At 42.1% G+C, this 20,786-nt stretch overlaps 1 pseudogene; it reads left to right on the top strand.

Annotated features, from left to right (window-relative positions):
* Window positions 1–12,272, top strand: part of LOC107179411 — a 36,472-nt pseudogene extending 24,200 nt beyond the window's left edge.
* Window positions 12,273–20,786: the final 8,514 nt, after the last annotated feature.

The following is a 20,786-nucleotide window of genomic DNA, read 5'->3' as shown; positions in this document are numbered from 1 at the left end:
ATGTTGGGCAATACCAAATCCCCAGTTTCTAGATGAGCAATGCCAAAATTCTTGGTGTGACTGAGTTTTTATATAATCTGTGAAGTTTTTGTTGGCTGGAAATTGATGGCATCAAGTTGGGAGTGTCACTAACAGGCTGCAGCTGCAATCTTGGTAAAAATTCTAAGCAAAGAAGAGCTAGCAGGAGGCAGGCAACGTAAAGCAAACATTGATCCCTGTTGTCTGGGATGTGAAATAAGATCATGAAATATGAGGGGAGAGGATGGAACTCAAGGGTCTGTGCTAGGAGAAACCAGGAGAGCCCTGGTTTGGGAGTCTTTCCTTAAATGCTAGTGCCCTTAAACGTCTTTATAGGGACTTGCTTCTTGCCAAGGAAAAGAGCCTGTGTGTACTGTGTTAAATACTGAAAGAATTGATCATGTCAGAGCCAGGCAGAGTAGCACACACACAGCAGCCTAACTGAACACAGTAACATCAAGGAGTTTGTACAAAGGAGACTTGACCTGCTTGACAAAGGACTTCTTTGTGTACTCCCATAAAACCAGTTTATTCTGATTCAATTCAGCCCCGGGTTAGATGCTGGGAATTCTAAGATGGAAATGACATCGAACCTGCCTTCAAGTGGATCATACTTTCACAGGGGAGAAAGGCAAGCAAGTATATTTCTACACTGTGCTGATTGCTGTTTGTATACTCGGTGCAGCGGAAATGCAGAGAAGGATTAACACTGGATGAGGGTTGGCTTCATGGTCAGAGAAGCCTTCATGGAAGCAGACACTGGAGCTGGATTTTGGAGGGGAAATAGATTGTTTGGCTGTCAAGGCGGGTGGAGGGTTTCAACCTAGGCAGGGTCTGAGGTGGGGGCTGGGGGGAAGCAACCTACTGAGTATTGTTAGGGGGTAAATCATGAGATGGGGAGTGGCAGAGGATGTGACAGTGGCTTGAGCAGAGGTGACAGCTTTTTAGGCTAAGCTTAAGGAAGTTGAATCTGATCACACGGATCTGTGGTTGGCAGACCTAGCTGATGACCAGAATTACCTGGGGAACTTGGACTAATTCAGTAGGTCTGAGTGGGACCTGTGATGTGTGCTGCCCAGGTGGGCAGGGAGGGAGAGGCTGACCAGGAGAAAAGAGGCTAGGAAGAGCGAAGTGGCAAGAGTGGGTAGTTTTGGAAAAGCAATTTGGAGACTAGCCCAGTGGATTATGGAGTAACTGGGTGTCTTCCCCACTTTCAAAATGAATGTTTAGATTTTCGAGACTGGTTTTTGTGCAATCTTTATTCAATACTTGTTGCAGAACATTTGCTGATGTGCATTGGGCCAGTAAGTGTTATCACCGCCAGTCTGGGTTTGGCAGAAGCCCCACCTGATTTTTTGCACTGTAAGTCAATTCACGTAGTAACAATAGTGGCAACAAATGAGGCGTGATAAGATTTACAGTTATAGTAGGCACTTATTAATATGTTTCCTAAAACTTGATAAAAATACATGTTTAAATTTACTTTAAAATTACTGGAAAATAAAATAGATAGGCATGAATTCCTCTGAGTGAAGACAAGATTGGTCAAGGGTGAACTATAGGCACTAATACTGAGTGTCTACTACAAATAAGCACATCAGTAAAGGAGCTTAAAGTGGAGCAAATCCTTGAGCCAGAAATAATAATTTGCCGGAAATTCTGTTGGGAAGCACTAGTTTTTGAAGCACATGCCTTCATTGCCTTGGAAAAGTCAAGCCACAGATTTTCCAGGTGTCTTGTTTGGAACCAAACGCTTGGCATTTGAGCTCTCTGACTGTCATAAAAATATGAAACACATGAAAATAGCTCTCCCCCAAATCATTGTTTTATTATGTTGTGAGCTGACTTACATGAAACGAATAACATAAACTCTCATAGATTCTCATCATTAAGCATTATGTATCATGATGTGTTAGACTGTATTTTCCAAAGATGGTAGTAATAATATCTCCCACACACACTTTTTATGGGGTGACTTTGGCACTCTGCCCATTGAGAGTTGGGGTCTATATTCCTCTTACAAATTAAATTGTGTTTCCCTCAAAATTCCTATGTTGAGGTCCTAATCCTCAGCACCTCAGAATGTGGTCTTATTTGGAGATGGAGGTCATCAAGTTAAAGTCATTAGGGTGGGTCCTAATCCAGTATGACTAGTGTCATAAAAAGGAGGAAATTTGGGCACGGGGGCACACAAAGAGGGACAGCGATGTGAAGAGACACAGAGAGAAGACGCCCATGTACAAGCCAAGGAGGGAGGCCTAGAAGAGATCTTCCTCTCACAACCTGGAGAGGGAACCAACCCTGCTGATACCTTGTGGACATCTAGTTTCCAGAACTGTGAGACAATACATTTCTGTTGTTCGAGTTCCAGTCTGTGATGCTTTCTTATGGAAGCCCTAACAAAGCAATACAGTTCTCCTTGAATCTGGGGGACTTGTGACTACTTATATAGCTTCCTAGGCTAGACTACAGAAGGCAATAAAGCCTCCATTGGTTCTCTTGGAGACTGGTCAGCTGTGAGGATGTTCAGGCCACTTGGAAAGGTCACATGGTGGTGTTCTAACTGCCAATCCCAGCTGACAGCTAGCATCAGCTGCTAGAAATGTTAAATAAAAGCGTTTCCAAATGATTCCTGTCCCCAGCCCTGGGTCACCCCAGCTTTCAAATTTTCCGACTGAGTCCCTGGATATTGTAGTAGAGACCTATGAACCCCTGTATGAATTTCTGACTTGCACATGTCATGAGTATAATAAAAGGTTGTTTCAAGCTAATGAATTTTGTGGTAATTTGCTACATAGTAGTTGGCAACGTGTCTTTAAAATTATCTTTTTTCACAAAATGTTTGTACCTTATGTGGCTGGTATTTTATTGAAACCATTAGGTACCTTAGATTCTGCATGATGGTCACCACTTCTCTTGACCCTTCATGACATTAGGCTCAGATATTAGGAGCAGTAGGTGGCCCTGCCATAAGTCAATTTAATAGACCACGAATGGATGAGTTTCAGACGAACTGAACAGGACAGACAACAGTGGTTCAGGGGTGAGGGTAGGAATTTTGGAACAACTTCTGAGGTGAGTAAGAGTTTACTAGCAAGGTTAATGCGGTTTTCCTGGAGCAGAGAAGGAATCTTTGAATCCCAAAAGGCAACACTTTCCTCATCTGGGGCACAGAATCCAGGAAAAAATAAAGCAAAAGCGCCAACCTGTTGTGGGGGGCAGGAAGTATTGGCTGTTCCAGAAAAAGGAATTGGGAAGCAGACTGAGGCAGCTTGTGAAATCTCAACCAAACTAGGCAGCACTGGTAACCCACAATTTACGTGTCTGAATACCTCATAATCAGGGTCAGAAAGGGAGGCATGGACCAACCCGCACTGAGGAGCTGTGTTTATTCAGGCTCAAGGTATCAAACGTAAGGAAAATGCAGTTTGTAAATCTGCCCAATTATTTCCTAGCTTGCTCTTCTTCTCAGTTTTGTGCTTTGCTTTTCATTGTTTTTTTTTTAATGTTTATTTATTTATTTTGAGAGAGAGTGCACACATGCATGCTTGTGAGTGGGGGAGGGGTAAAGAGAGGGGGCAAGAGAGAAGCCAAAGCAGGCTCCAGCTGTCAGCACAGAGCACAAAATGGGGCTCGAACTCATGAACCATGAGGTAATGGCTTAAACCGAAATCAAGTCAGACACTTAACCAACTGGGCCACCCAGGCACCCCAACCTTTCATTATTTTTTGATAAAATTCATTTTGAGCAATTCTAAATTTTGTTAGGGACGGGGGGAATTAAAAAAAAAACAGCTATATTGAGGAATAGTGGACATCCAATATAATCACATATTTAAAATGTACAGTTTGATATATAACCATTACCATAACCAAGACAGTGAACGTATACCTTATTCCCAAAAGTTTCGTGGTCCTGTTAAGTCCCTGCCTGTGTCCTTTCAAGTCCTGCTAAGGGCTGGGGGAGTTTTATTCCCCACACTTCGGCCTTGCTTGGGAAGAATATTGCCCCTAGTGGTAATGGCCACCATGATTGCTGAAGAAGTCTTCCAGATAACAAGAAAGAGGTTCTGTTTAATGGTGTGTGAGTGGGTGTGTGTGGGTGGGTGTGGGTGTGTTACAAGCCCTTTTTTGACTTCCCTGGAAAGACCTCATGCGGTTGTGGTTCTGTTACCTGAAAACTTCCTGAGTATAGTTTTTCTTTCAAGCACGTGCTTGTCCACACTGATAGGCATTGTGCAGGAGACACAAGGGATGAATTCCCACCTCATACCTGTTAGGATGACTACTATTAAAATAACAAGTGTTGGTGAGCATGTGGAGAAATTGGAACCCTTGTGCACTGTCGGTGAGATTATAAAATGGTATAGCCATTATGGAACACAGTATGGCAGTTCCTTAAAAAACCAAAATCAGAATTACCATTTAATCTAGCAATTCGACCTCAGAGTATATTCCCAAAAGAATTCAGAGACTCAAAGATATATCTGTATACCTACATTCAAGGCAGCATTATTCACAGTAGCCAAAGTGTGGAAGCACCCCCAAGTGTCCATCCACAGATGAGTTGATAAACAAAATGTGGTACATACACGCGATGGAATATTGCTCAGCCTGAAAAAGGAAAGACATTCTGATATATCCTACAACATGGGTGAATCTTGAGGATAGGCTAAGTGAAAAAAGCTAGACACAAAAGGACAAATATTGTATAATTCTACTTACATGAGGTACCTGGGGTAATAAAATATACAGAGGGAGTAGAACAAGTGGTTACCAGGGGCTGGGGGAGGGAGGAATGGGAAGTACTGTTAAATGGATGCAGAGTCTCAGTTTTGCAAGACAAAAAGAGTTCTGTGGGTGGATGGTAATAACCTTGACGCAACAATGTGAATGTTCTGCATGCCCCTGAACTGTACTCTTGAAATTGGTTAGGATGGTAAATTTTATGTTTATGTGTGTTTCACTGTAATTTTTTATTTAAAAAACGAGAGAAAAAGGAACATTTTGTGTAGAATTTTTGGCCTGATCAGAAGGTTATGGTGAATTTGCTTTGTATTTTTGTCCTTTTCCTACTTTAAAACTAATACATGCAACAGGGGACTTCAGCCATAATGGTAATGTTTTCTTTTCTAAATCAAGCAGTGGATACTTGGGTGTTTTGTATTTTCAAAAAATATACATTTTGGGGGCACCTGGGTGGCTCAGTCGGTTAAGAGTTGACTCTGTTTAAGAAAAATTTTTTTAATGTTTATTTATTTTTGAAGGAGACAGAGACAGTGGGGGGGGTGGAGAAGAGAGAGAGGGAGACAGAATCCGAAGCAGGCTCCAGGCTCTGAGCTGTCAGCACAGAGCTTGATGCAGGACTCGAACTCACAAACCATGAGATCATGACCCAAGCCGATGTTGGATGCTCAACCAACTGAGCCACCCAGGTGCCCCAAGAATCTGACTCTTAATTTCAACTCAGGGCATGATTTCATGGTTCATGAGATGAAGCCCTGAGTCGGGGTCTGTGCTGACAGCTGGAGCCTGCTTGGGATTCTCTCTCTCCCTCTCTCTGCTCCTCTCCTCCCACCTGCCAAAATAAATCACTAATACGTTTAAAAAATATATACCTTTTTCATTTACCTAAAATACTTCATAATAAAAACTTTAGAAAGTGAAAATATCCATTCAACAATATTTTGGGGGTGCTTTCTCTGTGCCTGGCTCTGCTTTATCATTGGGATATAGCTGTAAACAAAGATGATACAATTCCTGCCTCCACAGAGCTCACATTCCCGTGGGGGGATTGTTTGGATAAAGCACCTTGAATATAAATGATTATTTCTTTAGAATGGGTCCTTAGAAGTGGAATCACGGAGCAAACAACAGTATAGACACTCCGAGGCTGCTTCTACATCCTGCCAATTGCCCTTCAGTCCCATCAGCAAACCTTGGGAGTGCCTGTTTCCTCATTCCTTGCCAGCCTTACGTAACTTTTTTGCCCATTTGGTGGAAAAATAATATCTGCCTAATTTGAATTTCTTTAATTACTAGCCGTTAAATTATAAACAAGATGAAACAGTTTTCAAATGTTTATTGCCTATTTTTCTTTTAAGTTTATTTTTGAGAGAGAGAGAGAGAGAGAATCCCAAGCTGGCTACCCACTGTCAGCACAGAGCCCTACTGGGGGTTTGATCTCAGGAACCGGTGAGATAATGACCTGAGCTGAAGTCAAGAGTCAGATGCTTAATTGACTGAGCCACCCAGGCGTCCTCCTCCTCTACCTACTTCTAAATAACCCCCAGTTTAATTTACCTAGAATTTACTTTGGTATATGGGCAAAATACCTAATTCTTTTTTTTTTTTTTTTTTTTTTTTTTTTGCACTCAAGAGAAGTTAATCAGGCTATCCTATACCATTTACTGAATAACTCCTTCCTTTCCTCTCTAACCTGTGGTACCACATGTGTGTCATATACTAAGACTGTGTTCACAGTTTAGGGCTTGTTTGTGGACATAACAGTTTGCACCATTGCTTTACTCTGATGTGAGATCCCCATTATTTTGATTATTGCAGCTACTTAGTAATATCTGTTAAGACAAGCTTCATTGCCACTCTTGTTTGCCAAAACTTCCTTGACCATTCTCACTCATTTATTCTTTGGTATAGTCTGAATGAAGTTTTAAAAAGCCATGATAATTTTTATTAACATTGCATTAAACTCATAAATGTATCCAAGAAAAATTAACTTCCTTACAATAGTCATTATCCCCATCTAACTAATTACAGTTTTTTACAGCAGAGCCATTGATTTATCCATATTTGTTTCATATCAGCAAAGCCTTGCGAAACACAGCATGGCCGGAAATGTGTTAAACACTGTATATGGATACAAAAATGGCTACTACATATCTTCTAAAAGAGGTCACCTATATCTCACCCAAGTCAGAACACTATGGATGCAACGGAACATGCAGAAGAGGGGCACCTGGGTGGCTTAGTCACCCAGTTATGCATCTGATTCTTGATTTCAGCTCAGGTCATGATCTCACGGTGCATGGGTTCGAGCCCTGCATCAGGCTCTACACTGACAGTGTGGAGCCTGCTTGGCATTGTCTCTCCCTCTCTTTCTGCTTGGGATTCTCTCTTTTTCCTTCTCTCTCTGCCCCTCCTTGCTCACTTGTGCATGCATGCTCGCGTGCTCTCAAAAATAAACATTTATTTTATTTTTTGTAAGTTTATTTATTTTGAGAGAGAGAGAGAGAGAGCAAGAGAGAGAGAGCAAGAGGGGCAGAGAGAGGAGAGAGACAGTATCCCAAGCAGGCTCCACGCTTTCAGTGCAGAGCCCGATATGGGGCTTGAACCCATGAACTGTGAGATCATGACCTGAGCCAAAATTAAGAGTCAGATGCTTAACCAACTGAGCCACCCAAGTGCCCCTACATAAATAAAAATTAAAAAAAAAAAGATTCAGAAGAGATGAATTTAAAAGGTACAATTTGGCACATTTTGACATGTATACATCAGTGAAATTATCACCACAGTCAAGACTGTGAACATATTCATTACTCCCAGATTTCCTTGTGTCCCTGTGTAATCCCTGCTTCCATTCCCCCCACCATCTCTAGGCAGCCGCTGATATGCTTTATGTCACTCTAGATTTGTTTGCATTTTTTTTTAGAGTTTCGTATACATGGAGTCATACAGAATGTAATTCATTTTTGTCTGGCTGCCTTTGTTTGTCGTAATGATTTGGAAATGCATCCATGTTGTTGCATGTTTCGTTAGTTCATTCCTTTTTATTGATGAGTAGTATTCCACTGTATAGATGTGCCACAGTTTGTTTTTTCATTTACCTGGCGATGGGCATTCGGTTTTGGGCTATTGCTGATAAAGCTGCTGGGAACATTCATATACAAGTCTTTAAATAGCTGTATACTTTTGTTTCTCTTGGGTACATAGCTAGAAGTGGAATCATTGGGTCACGTAGCAGGTGTACCTTTGACTTAAAAAAATTACTTATTTAAATTCAAGTTAGTTAACATACTGTGTTGTACTGGTTTCAGGGGTAGAACCCAGTGATTCGTCACTTACGTATAACACCCAGTGTGCATCCCAACAAGTGCCCTTCTTAATGCCCATCCCCCATTTAACCCCCTCCCCCCACTCACCTCCTCTCGAGCAACCCTCAGTTTGTTCTCTGTATTTAAGGGTCTCTTATGGTTTGCCTCTCTCTCTGTTTTTATCTTATTTTGTTTTTCCTTCCCTTCCCCTGTGTTCATCTGTTGTGTTTCTTAAATTCCACAAATGAGTGAAATCATAGGATATTTGTCTTTCTCTGACTGGCTTATTTCACTTAGCATAATACCCTATAGTTCCATCCACGTTGTTGCAAATGGCAAGATGTCGTTCTTTTTGATTGCCAAGTAATATTCCATTTAAAGATTCTGCCAAATTGTTTTTCAAAGTAGTTGTACCATTCTACTTTCTCACCAGATATTCTAAAGAAATTCAGTACATATCCTGTCAACAAACAGTGCTGGGACAATTGGAGATACATATGTAAACAAAACAAAACAAAATAGAAATAAGCCTCTAATCGCATGCCACATACAACCAGTTACGCCACATGGATCACTGACCTAAATGTAAAGCCTAAAACTATAAAAGTGCAAGGAGAAACTACTTTAAAATATTGAAATTGAGTCCAGTTCCACTGAGGATGTGGCATTTGAGCCAGGCCTTGTAGCAGGTAAAACTGAAAGGACTTGGTAGCAAAGCGGACATTAAGAAGTGACGAAGGAGGGGCGCCTGGGTGGCTCATTTGGTGGTTAAGCATCGGACTTTGGCTCAGGTCATGATCTCATGGTTCATGAGTTTGAGCCCCCATATCTGTGCTGACAGCTCAGAGCCTGGAGCCTGCTTTGGATTCTGTGTGTCCCTCTCTCTCTCTGTCCCTCCTCCACTCACTCCACAGCACCCTGCTCTCTCTCTCTCTCTCTCAAAAATAAATAAATGTTAAAAAAAAAAGTGAGGTAGGAGTCCATGGTAACTGGATGTCTTGACCCGTTCTTGCTGGCAGAATGGCAAGATGCTTAACAAAGAAGTGATTGGGCATACATAGAAGTAGGGGGTTCCAGAGTCAGAAAAGAACATTTGGGTTCCCAGCCCACAGTTCAGGTAGACATGTCCAGCAGACAGCTAGAAGCAAGACCCGGCAGAACATGAGAAGACTAGGAAGGGGATAGGAATTTTCAAATGACTTGATGATAGCAACAGATAATGCTATGAGGGCAGATGGTCTCACCAAGGCATAGAATATAGAATGAAGTAGAGTTGTAGACACAGTCTTGGAGAACGCCAACATTTAGGTGATGACAGAAGGTAAAAGAATAAAAAAAAAAAAAAAAAGCTAAGATGGAGCGATATAAAAAATGCCGCAAAAGGACCAAATGGGTGATTATCCTTAACATCTGCATACAGGTTGTAATCAATATGTCAGGAAGTCATGTAGTCTCCATCTTCAGAATACATCCAGAATCGAGATACTTCTCACCACCTCTCTGCTGCTACCCACCTAGTTTATGCTATGCTGCCATTGGGTCTCATCCGCATTGCTGCAGTGGCTTCCTAACGTGTCTTTCTGTTTCTTCCCTTGCTTGATACAGGATTTTCTTTTTCTTTTTCTTTTTCTCTCTTTCTTTCTTTCTTTTTACTCTTCTTTTTTTTTTTTTTTTGAGAGAGAGAGAGAGAGAGAGAGAGAGCGCCAGGGGAAGAGAGGACCAGAGGAAAAGAGGGAGAGGGAGAGAGGGAGGGAATCCCAAGCATGCTCCATGCTCAGTGTGAAGCCAGAAGCGGGGCTTGATCCCACAACCCCTGAGATCATGACCTGAGCCAAAATCAAGGGTTGGACGCTCAGCCAATGGAGTCACCCAGGCACCCTGATACGGGGTATTCTTTTTTTTTTTTTTTTTATGTTTATTTATTCTTGGGAGAGAGAGAGTAGGGGAGGGGCAGAGAGAGAGGGGGGCACACAGAATCCGAAGCAGGCTCCAGGCTCCGAGCTGTCAGCAAAGAGCCTGATATGGGACTGGAACTCACAAACCGCCAGATCATGACCTGAGCTGAAGTCAGCACAGAGCCCGATGTGGGACGCTTAACTGACAGAGCCACCCAGGTACCCCCTGATACAGGATATTCTTAACAGAGCAACCGGATGAATCCTTTACAGGATTTAAGGATGAATTCTAGCAGGTGACTGCTCTGTCAACAGCTCCTTGTTTCATTTAGAGTAAAAACCCAAGTCTTTATAATGCCTACCTACATGATCGCCTACTCCCATCCCATACCCCTTTGACCTCATTTCCTATTCTATGATTTTGGTCCACTACCCCCCTTGCTCACTCCACTAGATTGCTCTGGCCTACTTGCTACTCCTTAAATATGACCAGGTATGTTCCTGCCTCAGGGCCTTTGCCCTAATCGTTCCTTCTGCTTGGAATTCTCCTCCCCTAAATACTCAACTGTATCATTATTCCAGTCTTTGTTCACTGTTTTCCCCACAACATCTATTAACTTCTAGCATACTAGAGAAGTCATTCATTAATTCATGTATTCATTTTGTTTATTTCTTATGGTCTGTCTCTCTCCTGCTAAAATTACAAAGCGCCTCGAGCTAGAATTGTGTCCTTTCCAGCTGCTTTTGGGAGACTTCCTCACACTGATCTTCAAACCCAATCCATACTTCAGCTGTCTCCATTCTGCTATTTATTCCATCTCTTGTTCTTTATTTCATCTATTGCATTCTTCATACTTAATGTTTCCACTAGGGTTTTTCGAAAATTATTTTTCTTTCTTGCTTGATCTTACTAATAATTTCCCTTTTCTCCTTAAGATATTTATCATGTTTATTTAAAATTCTTAGTGTCTGGGGGTGCCTGGGTGACTCATTCGTTTAGGTGTCCGACTTTGGCTCAGGTCATGATCTCACGGTTCGTGTGTTGGAGCCCCACATCGGGCTCTGTGCTGACAGCTCAGAGCCTGGAACCTGCTTTGAATTCTGTGTCTCCCTCTCTCTCTCCCCCTCCCCCACTCATGCTCTGTCTCTCTCTGTCTCTCAAAGATAAATAAGCATTAAAAAATGTTTTGGGGCGCCTGGGTGGCTCAGTCGGTTGAGCGCCGACTTCGGCTCAGGTCACGATCTCGCGGTCCGTGAGTTCGAGCCCCGCATCGGACCCCTGTGCTGACAGCTCAGAGCCCGGAGCCTGTTTCAAATTCTGTGTCTCCCTCTCTCTGACCCTCCCCCATTCATGCTCTGTTTCTCTCTGTCTCAAAAATAAATAAACGTTAAAAAAAATTAAAAAAAAATGTTTTAAATTCTTAGTGTCTGTTCCAATAGTCACCCGTCAGATGATATAAACTGTTTAGACTATAGTCTTTCTTTTACACTAATTATGCTCCTCAGGTCACAGCTCAGCAATTTGGAGATTGCTCATTGTGAAAAATGAGGAAAAGATAGAAAAGTAAAATATAAATACCAAAATAAAAATCACCATAATCCCACCTCTCAGAAATAACCAACTGACCTTTTATTGTATTTCCTTTCAGCCACACTATTTACATGTATAGCATATTTAAAAATTGGTAAGATATTATGTGTAATTTTCTATCTGAACTTTTCCTTTACCATTAGTCTTAAGACCTTTTCAAGTTATTAAGATTGTTTGCAGACCTAATGTTTTTATTGAAGTGTAATTAACAAACAGTGTTATATTAGTTTCAGGTGTGCACTTCAACAATCCTATACATTAGTCAATGCTCATCAAGATAAGTGTATTCTGCCTTTCATGAAGGGACATCTTCCCCACGAAAACATGCCTCTCTCCAAGGACCTCCTCCACCCCTCCCCAGGAGAGGAGGAGAGGAAGCGGAAGAAGAAGTGCCTGGTGCGTAGCCCCAGTTCCTACTTCATGGATGTGAAATGCTCATAAAATCGTGATTGTCTTTAGCCCATGCACGAACTGTAGTTTTGCGTGTTGGCTGCTCCACTTTCCATTGCCAGCCTACAGGAGGAAAAGCAAGACTTATAGAAGGATGCTCCTTCAGATGGAAGTAGCACACTAATAACCCCCCAGAATCAAGATGATGGGAAACCATCCCAATAAAAACATTTGAGTTTTATTTTTAAGTAAAATCTCTACCCTGAAGGTGGGGCTAGAACTCACAACCCCAAGATCAAGGGTCACGTGCTTCACAGACCAAGACAGCCTGGCAACCCCCCCCCCCCACATTAAACACATTTTGGATTAGAAAAAGAAAAGTATGTGCTCTTAATCCCTTTTATCTCTTTCACTCATTCTCCCATCCACCTCCCCTCTGGCAACCAAAGTTTATTCTATTTTTGAGTCTGTGTTTTGTTTCTTAAAATCCACGTATAAGTGAAATCATATGGTATTTATCTTTCTCTGACTGACTTATTTCACTTAGCGTTATATGCTCGAGGTCCTTCCATCTTGTTACAAATGGCAGGATTTCATTCTTTTTTATGGTTGAGTATTATTCCACTGTACATATATACCACATCTCCTTTATCCACTCATCTATGGATAGACAGTTGGGTTGCTTCCATATCTTGGCTATTGTAAATAATGCTGCAATGAAAATAGGGTGTATATGTCTTTTTGAATTAGCGTTTTCATTTTCTTTGAGTAAATACCTGGTAGTGGAATTACTGGATAATATAGTATTTCTATTTTTAATGTTTTGAAGAACTTTCATACTGTTTTCCACAGCGGCTGCACCAAATTGCATTCCCACCAATTGTACACAAGGGTTCCTTTTCCTCCACATCCTCATCATCCTCATTTGTTGTTTCTTGTCATTTGGATTCTAGCCATTCTGAAAGGTTGTAAGGTGATATCTCATTGTGGTTTTAATTTGAATTTTCCTAATGATGAGAGATGTTAAGTATCTTTTCATGTGTCTGTTGGCCATCTGTATGTCTTCTTTGGGAAAATGTCTATTCAGGTCCTCTGCCCATTTTTTAATTGTGTGTTTTTCTGATATCCACTTGTATAAGTTCTTTATTTATTTTGGATATTAACCCCTTATTGGATATATCATTTGGAAATGTCTTCTCCCATTCAGTAGGTTGCCTTTTTGTTTTATTAATGGTTTCCTTCACTGTGCAAAAGCTTTTTATTTTTGTGTAGTCCCAGTAGTTTAATTTTGCTTTTGTTTCCTTTGCCTGTGGAGACATATCTAGAAAAATCTTTCTCCAGCTGATGTCAAAGAAATTACCACCCGTGTTTCCTTCTGGGAGTTTTATGGCTTCAGGTTTCACATTTGGTGGTCTTTAATCCATTTTGAGTTTATTTCTGTGTAAGAAAGTGGTCTAGTTTCTGTTCACTTTTCCCAGAACCAAATGTTGAAGAGAATGGCTTTCTCCTGTTGTATATCCTAGCCTCTTTTGTCTTAGATTAATTAATTATATAAGCATGGCTTTATTTCTGGGTTCTCTATTGATCTAGGTGTCTATTTTGTTGCCAGCACCATACTGTTTTGATTACTACAGCTTTGTACTTCTTTCTCAAGATTGTTTTGGCTATTCAGGGTCTTCGGTGGTTCCATATAAATTTTAGTATTGGGGCGCCTGGGTGGCTTGGTCGGTTAAGCGTCCGACTTCGGCTCAGGTCATGATCTCACAGTCTGTGAGCCCCGCGTCGGGCTCTGGGCTGATGGCTCAGAGCCTGGAGCCTGTTTCAAATTCTGTGTCTCCCTCTCTCTCTGCTCCTCCCCTGTTCATGCTCTGTCTCTCTCTGTCTCAAAAATAAATAAACGTCAAAAAAAAAATTAAAAAAAATAAATTTTAGTATTACTTGATCTAGTTTCTGTGAAAAATGTTGGTGTTTTGATAGGGATTGCATTAAATGGCTTTGGGTAGTATGGACATTTAATTCTTCCAACCCATGAACATGGACTATCTTTCTTTTTTAAATTTTTTTTTTTTAACGTTTATTTTTTTTTTTTGAGACAGAGAGAGACAGAGCATGAACGGGGGAGGGTCAGAGAGAGGGAGACACAGAATCTGAAACAGGCTCCAGGCTCTGAGCTGTCAGCACAGAGCCCGACGCAGGGCTCGAACTCACGGACCGCGAGATCATGACCTGAGCCGAAGTCGGATGCTTAACCGACTGAGCCACCCAGGCGCCCCAAACATGGACTATCTTTCTATTTGTTTGTGTCATCTTCAATTTCTTTAATCAATGTTTTATAGTTTTTGGATTTTAGGTCTTTCACTTCCTTAGTTAAGTTTATTCCTAGGTAGTTTGTTTGTTTGTTTGTTTGGTATTTTGTTATTTTTGATGCAATTGTAAATTTAAAAAATTACTTTTGGGGCGCCTGGGTGGCGCAGTCGGTTAAGCGTCCGACTTCAGCCAGGTCACGATCTCGCGGTCCGTGAGTTCGAGCCCCGCGTCAGGCTCTGGGCTGATGGCTCGGAGCCTGGAGCCTGTTTCCGATTCTGTGTCTCCCTCTCTCTCTGCCCCTCCCCCGTTCATGCTCTGTCTCTCTCTGTCCCAAAAATAAATAAAAAACGTTGAAAAAAAAATTAAAAAAAAAATTACTTTTATTTATTTAATTTATTTAATTTTTATTTTTAAGAGAGAAAGAGTGCAAGCAGGGGAGGGGCAGAGGGAGGGAATCTTAAGCAGGCTCCACGCTCAGTGAGGAGCCCCACATGGGGCTCTATCTTACGACCTTAAGATCATGACCTGGGCCAAAATCAAGAGTCAGATGCTTAACTGACTGAGCCACCCAGGTGCCCCAATTTTTGGTATAATTGTAAATGGGATTGTTTCCTTAATTTCTCTTTCTGCTGCTTCATTATTAGTGTGTACAAATGTAATGGATTTCTGTATATTAATTTTGTATCCTGCGATTTTCCTGAATTCATGTATTAGTTCTAGTAGTTTTGGGGTTTTTTTGGTAGTCTTTAGGGGGTTCTATATATAGTATCATGTTATCTGCAAAGAGTGAAAGTTTTACTTCTTCCTTATCAATTTGGACGCCTTTCATTTCTTTTTCTTGCCTGATTGCTCTGATTAGGACTTCCAGTCACAGACCTAATCCTTAATGATTGCAAATGATTCCATTTTAAGGATATATAGTAAAACGTTGAACTCTTGAGCATTTAGCATGTTCCCAATTTTTTTCCCTTAAAAAAATCAGTACAACAAACAATCTTGTACATAAATCTTTGTTTATATTTCTGGTTGTTTTCTTAGGATGGAGCCCTAGAATGAATGATAACAGAGAGAATGGGCACTGAAGATACAACTGCCAAATTGTTTGCTAGAAGTTTTGTGTCACTACACTTTACACAGGAAGTGTATGATTGAGTTCTTACCATTACACCCATCATGTTCATGTTCTTTGCTAATGTGATCGAGGAAAATGGCATTTCACCTTTTTCCAATTTGCATGTCTTTTATTACCAGTGGTCATTATTTTTCTTTACTCTTCTGTAGATTTTGGGTTCAGATCCTTTCTCAGTTTTTTCTGCTCTAGAAAGTTAGCCAATCAGAGCTTTCTAGTAAAGACAATTTGCTCACATGTTCCTCTAGTGGAAACTTTTAAGACCACCTTCTGCACAGGGGACTATGTTTGTATTCCACGGCAACTAACCCCCCACCGCCACATTGGTGCCAGACTGTGGTGTCAGGTGAAGGGTTGCCCCTGAGGGTGGATATTGAGATCTTTTGGTGTGTTTGCATATGTAAAGCAGAGGGATGATAGTTCAGTCTTGGATTAAGCCTGGACACCAAGCAATAGAGTGTATGTGTGTGCACGTGCATGTGTGTGTGTGCACGCACGTGTGTGCGATAGCTACGGTTGGTCACTATGTATTTTAAACACACAAAAAATTGCAATAAGTGACAAGGCTTTCTCATGGTTTTATAAAGGATCCTTTTTATTTTCAATGCTGCATCCCTAAAATCACTTTAAAGAGCCCCATTCTTCCCAAGCAGAGAGATTTCTCTTCACAGAGAGCCCCTGGGTGAACTACAAATAAAAAATAATAATAAATGCATTCTTTCTAGATATGGTAATACTATTTTTTAATTCTTATGTTAGAATTAAAAATAACGTCTATTTCCAAGAAATTAACTTATTAAACAATGTAAGTAAACATGAGAAGATTACAGAGCTACAAACATATTCTCTTTTTTTAAATGTTTATTTATTTTTGAGAGGGAGACAGAAACCAAAGCAGGCTTCAGGCTCTGAGCTGTCAGCACAGAGATGGTCACAGGGTTTGGACTCGCGAACCGCGAGATCATGACCTCAGCTGAAGTCAGCCACTTAATCCATTGAGCCACCCAGGTGATGCTATGAACATGTTCTCTTGAGAGTGTTGTATTGAAGGTAACCCCCCAAAGGAGGAGTCCTCTCTGGAATGGAGATGTGTGTATTTTGCAGTTAAATTCCTGATAAAAATATCTTCTGAACTTTTCATTTTGGGATACAAAATTTAAACGTGCCGCCTCAAGCCACTGAGATCAGAGCTAAATAAGTCTCTGTGCTGGTGTGTGTTGGGGCAGGAGGGCTAGTCCAGGTTAACTGCGGTAATGAAAATTCCTAAGTCAGTATAAATAATTTTGCTGTTATAAAACACAGATTTAGACCTTTGCTGACATTCTGAATTCTTGAGGATTTCTGAATCTTGCTCAGGACATGAAATGCTTGTTTAAGGAGCTGTTGTGCAAGCATAAGACTGCTTAATAAGACCCAGAAGGCCACTAAAATATCTTCTTCACAAAGGACTCTAACTTCCAACTACACTGCGTGAAGACCCCCATTTGAAACTGGATTATGACATTTTATCAAATGTTTTTTGTTAAAATGTACCTACCCTTAGGAGAGGTACTAACTACTCTCAGCCAGTAACACCTTGCCTTGAACTTATTTTCAGACTACGTAACTGGCTCCAAAGAAGCAGATTTAGGGGGTGCAAAGAGTCTGGCCCCTGGAGTCCTTTGTTGGGAGAGGCTTCTGGAACTGCGACATGAATATGGAGGGCTCCACTCTGCCTTCGTGGCCTCTGTAACAACTAGAGGCAACTATCCATGGCTGTTTCCGCAGCCATCCTATGGTACCCACTTCAAGAGTTGTGACCTTGACATTAGCTCAGTGGCATGTATGAACCAACCCTCATGGAAGGAATATTTTTTTTTAATATATGAAATTTATTGTCAAATTGGTTTCCATATAACACCCAGTGCTCATCCCAAAAGGTGCCCTCCTCAATACCCATCACCCACCCTCCCCTCCCTCCCACCCCCCATCAGTTTGTTCTCAGTTTTTAACAGTCTCTTATGCTTTGGCTCTCTCCCCCTCTAACCTCTTTTTTTTTTTTCTTCCCCTCCCCCATGGGTTTCTGTTAAGTTTCTCAGGATCCACATAAGAGTGAAACCGTATGGTATCTGTCTTTCTCTGTATGGCTTACTTCACTTAGCATCACACTCTCCAGTTCCATCCACGTTGCTACAAAAGGCCATATTTCATTCTTTCTCATTGCCACGTAGTACTCCATTGTGTATATAAACCACAATTTCTTTATCCATTCATCAGTTGATGGACATTTAGGCTCTTTCCACAATTTGGCTATTGTTGAGAGTGCTGCTATAAACATTGGGGTACAAGTGCCCCTAGGCATCAGTACTCCTGTATCCTTTGGGTAAATTCCTAGCAGTGCTATTGCTGGGTCATAGGGTAGGTCTATTTTTAATTTTCTGAGGAACCTCCACACTGCTTTCCAGAGCGGCTGCACCAATTTGCATTCCCACCAACAGTGCAAGAGGGTTCCCGTTTCTCCACATCCTCTCCAGCATCTATAGTCTCCTGATTTGTTCATTTTGGCCACTCTGACTGGCGTGAGGTGATATCTGAGTGTGGTTTTGATTTGTATTTCCCTGATAAGGAGCGACGTTGAACATCTTTTCATGTGCCTGTTGGCCATCCGGATGTCTTCTCTGGAGAAGTGTCTATTCATGTTTTCTGCCCATTTCTTCACTGGGTTATTTGTTTTTCGGGTGTGGAGTTTGGTGAGCTCTTTATAGATTTTGGATACTAGCCCTTTGTCCGATAGGTCATTTGCACATATCTTTTCCCATTCCGTTGGTTGCCTTTTAGTTTTGTTGGTTGTTTCCTTTGCTGTGCAGAAGCTTTTTATCTTCATAAGGCCCCAGTAATTCACTTTTGCTTTTAATTCCCTTGCCTTTGGGGATGTGTCGAGTAAGAGATTGCTACGGCTGAGGTCAGAGAGGTCTTTTTCATGGAAGGAATATTAAACCACTAGAGAATGCTGAAGTGGAAGGACCTGGACAGCCAGAGAAACATTTCAAGATCATCTGACGCCTCTAAGGCTTTAAGACAGGTAAGAAGGCAGGAAAGGGATATAAAATGTGTGTGTGTGTGTGTGTGTGTGTGTGTGCGTGCGCGTGCACGCACGCATCAGGGGGAAATATTCACAATTCTGGTGGAGTCTTAACTCTTCCTTTTTTTAAAAAAAACTCTTTAAAATTGAAGATAATGTGCAGAGTGTGAATCTGAAAGTCTCAACGTTGGGGTGCCTGGGTGGCTCAGTCGGTTAAGCATCCGACTTTTAATTTCAGTTCAGGTCATGATCTTGCAGTTCATGGGTTCAAGCTCATCGTTGGGCTCTGTGGTGACAGAATATCTGCTTGGGATTCTCTATCTCCCTCTCTCTCTGCCCCTCCCCCACTAAAATAAATAAATAAACTTAAAAAAATCTTAAAAAAAAAAAGAAAGTCTCAAAATCGTGAGCAAGGTGAGGTTACAAATCTAAAAGGGTGTGGGAAGACTGTTGCTGTGACTTCACTAATGTGTGTGTTTTCTTAGGACAATGGGGTTCCTTTGAGGATTTCTGGGGTGAAAAAGGTGTAGGAAAATGACAAACCTTTATTGAATGGCCACTGCATGCATGGTGTTACAAAGAGCTAGGTGCATGGAGATTTGAAAAGGAACAGAAAAGGAGAAAAATAACCCAATGTCCGTTGGCAGATGAATGGATACGCAAAATGTGTATATATAGAAAAGAGTATTATTCAGCCTTAAAAATGAATGACATTTTGATACATGCTACAACATGGATGAACTTTGAAGATACTGTAAGTGAAATAAGCCAGTCACAAAGGACAAACACTGTATTTTTCTATTTTGTGAGACAGCCAGAATACTCAAATTCATAGAGAAAGTGGAATCATGGTTGCCAGGGGCTGGGGTTTGGGTGGGAGGAACGGAGTTCCTGTTTAAAAAAATTTTTTTTAGTGTTTATTTATGTTTGAGACAGAGACAGAGCATGAACGGGGGAGGGTCAGAGAGAGGGAGACACAGAATCTGAAACAGGCTCCAGGTTCTGAGCGGTCAGCACAGAGCCGGACTCGGGGCTCGAACTCACTGACCGTGAGATCATGACCTGAGCGGAAGTCGGAGGCTTAACCCACTGAGCCACCCAAGCGCCCCTGGAGTTACTGTTTAATGGGTACAGAGTTTCAGTTTGGGATGATGGAAAAATTCTGGAAATGGATAATATGATTGTTGCCTCAACGTGACTTAATGCCTCTGAATTGTATAAAGTGGTAAATTTTTACTACTGTGCTATGCCACCGATGGGATGTTTGTGTATATATTCATGTTATACATTACTTAATACATATAAGGCTCCGAGCCTAGTCACAAGAAAAAAAGTTAAAAAGTAAAAATAAAGGGTAAATTTTATGCTATGTATATTTTAACACACACTGGAAAACAATAAAAAAAAAACAATTAAAAAAAAAACAACGAGGAATAGAATGCCCTTTGGCCTCCAGACGTTTGAGGTTCCAGAAAAGGAAGATGCGTAGAGCCACGGGGAAGGACAGTGTCCGGTTAAAGAACGGCTCCCAGGCACCGCTGTTGTGGCCGAGGGACTGAGAAAGCACTTGTCATTGGGCCTAACAATTGCCCATCTACCTGGCTCCCCCACGGGACCCCTCACACCACGGACTCCAGTTTTATTCTTTCTCTCCAGAACCAGAGCTCTAGGCACAAAGTGGTATCTCAGTACAGACTTGTGGAATGATTCCAGGAGAGACGCAGCCCCAAGCGTCCGCCGAGTTGGGAAACACGTTCGTATACACATTCATGGGTAAACTCTTGGGATGCTCTGGGGCAGAGAGAGCTGGAGTCCAAGGTCCCAAATGGGGAGTTTACTCCCCCAGGTCTCTGCTAGCCTTCACCCACAAAAGGAGGTTCTGTGAGGGGACCGAGTGCAAGGCGCCGCCCCCCCCCCCCCCCAGTGGAAGGTCCCGCCACCTCCCCGATTCCTGCTGCCGCAGAATCCCAATAACGGCTCTCTCGGGCGGGGGACTTGTGGAGCGCCCAAACCATCCAAGTGAAAACAGCAGAAACCTGCGGTTCAGGGAAAGGCCTCTGCTCCTGCTCGGCCGCTCCCGAGAAGGAAAGGTGGGGCCTCAAGAAACAAAAACCCTGGCCGTCCGACGGCCAGTGGGAGGGAAGGCCCGGAGCCCACTAGCCACACTCGCAAAACGCCTGCTGCCTCCCAGCTCGGGATCCGGGCCTGCGGCGCGGTCAGCAGGGCGCTGCGCCGCCGCCAGGGGGCAGCCCTCCCCCACGTGGGCACCACCCAGCCAGGCGGGCGCCCCGCGCGTTCAGCGTGCACGCCAGCGGAGCACACGAGAGGGAGATCGCCGCGTCGC

This window comes from Panthera tigris, chromosome A1 (genome assembly GCF_018350195.1).
Source record: "Panthera tigris isolate Pti1 chromosome A1, P.tigris_Pti1_mat1.1, whole genome shotgun sequence".
NCBI classification, from domain to species: Eukaryota; Metazoa; Chordata; class Mammalia; order Carnivora; family Felidae; genus Panthera; species Panthera tigris.
This window is presented reverse-complemented; position numbering and strand designations above follow the sequence as displayed.